Genomic DNA, 2,140 nt, shown 5'->3' on the forward strand with positions numbered 1-2,140 from the left:
CACTACAATTCCTCTCCCCTGTAGACAGTCTTTTAAGAAGATCTTCAGATTTTTTAGAAGCAGATATTTGCTGTAAACATCTTCCTTGTACGAGATCTTTAAATACACAAGCTATACATTATTATTTGTCCTTGCAGGCTACCCTGACAATGAAATGTTCTGATTTTGGTTGCACTGTCCATGCGTAGCTTGTCCACACAATTCTTTAAAAATAAATACAGATTGCACAATCACTATCGAAGTACAAATGATGGGGACTTCACACAGTGATTCCAAATACGTCGTCAGACACCCACTTCTTCTCAACACTTGGATCTCTCATATTTGCCATTGCAGTATATACTCTGCAAATACTTGTTACTTTCCATGTGCTGGCACCAGCTGTTTTACACATGTTTAGTTCCCCACCTTCTACATGTTGAAAGAATGCATCTCACTTCTTGCAAAACAGTTTGGGTTTGTTTTTTTGCAACTCTCTTTTCCTATAAATTTAGCCAAGATGTTTTAGCTTCAGACAGGGAGTTCATGATCAGAGTAAGTTATATCTTCTTTGTCGGATCTATGTAGTTTAGAAACCATTCTTGTAGCTTAAAAATCATTTCTTTTAAGCTTTTGGGAAATTTCTGAATTGGATTGTGTGTCTTTTAAGCATCAATGTTTTGGATATCTGATCCCTCATCATAATGAAAAGAACACGTTTCCTCTCGTTTTTCTTAATATGTATTAATAATATGAATTGTTTTGTGATAAATTTTGACAGGATCATTTGAAGTGCTTGAATTGAAGTGCTTGTGCTTGAGAAATGGAAATGGGATCAGATAATGGAGGGAAGGTGTTTTATGACCCAATTTATAGTCCAAGGCGTTTGCATAATAAGAACAATAATGGTGAGGTTAGAAGGTTGTTTGATGATTTCAGTGTTGCAAATCATGTGCACTTTTTGAGGCCACAGGTGGTCTCAGTGACTCCAAATAGTGTGTTGCCGAGGCAAGACAATGTATTACAGGCCAATGAAGAAAAGATTAATGAACGTGTGTAACTAGTGTTCTTCTGATGATGGTACTAAGGTTCATAAAACCATGGTGTATTTATATTGTGTATAAAATGTGTGGAAGTCTTTCTATGTAGCCTTTTCTTTCTGTTAGTGAAAGTTTTATAGTAAAAATGAATCAGTGGGCATCTCTTTTGAGATGGAATTCTGATAAATGAATAGAAGGGACAAGATACTTGTCTGGTTTGAAGTTTGATGACGTTCTTGTAACGGCAGAGTTTGAAATGAATAAAGCTATGGATTTTGCACTGAAGCTTTTGTTTGTTCTTCGTTTTGTTTTAGTTTAAGACTTTGTGAAATACCACTCTTTATCCTGTGCAAATTTGTATGTTGAGACTCTAATTATTAGTTCACATAATGCCCAACAGACAGACAACCATATTCTCCTTTCTGAAAATGGATTGAGTGGGTGATTTAAATCTATTATTGAGGGTTTTATTGGATCCTCTTCCTCACTAAAAGGAGTAAAAGTAAAATAAAAGAATTTGGGAGGATAGCATCGGTTTATTCTAGGTGTAATCCTTCCCTTCAGGTCTGAAGGAAACAGCATTGTAAAAATCATTAAGGGAGGTCAGATGGATATGAGGCCACGATTCTGCCAATACTTTGCTAAATGCCTGCAACTTAGTAACTTGTAAATTAACCCACAAAAAAACCTGCCCTGTGAAGACCACAACACTTTTAACAAAGAGATTGTTCTCTTATGGGTAAAGGCTATATAGACAATGGGCTATCTCTCAAAGACACCACTTGAGCTTTATCTACTAGTAATATTAGGGCATGGCAAAGATGCTGAGAATTATGGGAGAATTATATTTTGGTTTTTGTGTAACATTTTATAAACAAAAATAATAGTTATAGGACTAAATCATATATAGTAACACCCTCAAGAAATGTTATCATGTATTGTTGAGGAGTTTAAATTGTGAAAAATGTTACCATGTATTGTTGAGGAGTTTAAATTGTGAAAATTAAGTTATTATAACTACTAGGATCTTTGGCCTAGTGTTGCAATAGTTACCCACTTATATCTAGTGGCTGAAAAATGTTAATAACTAGAAGAATTGTGCAATTTTATTAGTACCAATA

General features: G+C 34.7%; 1 long non-coding RNA gene across 1 annotated transcript; it reads left to right on the forward strand.

Annotated features, from left to right (window-relative positions):
* Positions 1 to 400: 400 nt before the first annotated feature.
* On the forward strand, positions 401 to 1,304 carry LOC149550724 (uncharacterized). Its single transcript, XR_016353260.1, has 2 exons — positions 401 to 534; positions 761 to 1,304. It is a non-coding gene; the product is annotated as an uncharacterized LOC149550724 (long non-coding RNA).
* Positions 1,305 to 2,140: the final 836 nt, after the last annotated feature.

Source organism: Cupressus sempervirens, chromosome 6, assembly GCF_028749045.1.
Source record: "Cupressus sempervirens isolate cs-2001-9-10 chromosome 6, ASM2874904v1, whole genome shotgun sequence".
In the NCBI taxonomy this organism is placed as follows: domain Eukaryota; kingdom Viridiplantae; phylum Streptophyta; class Pinopsida; order Cupressales; family Cupressaceae; genus Cupressus; species Cupressus sempervirens.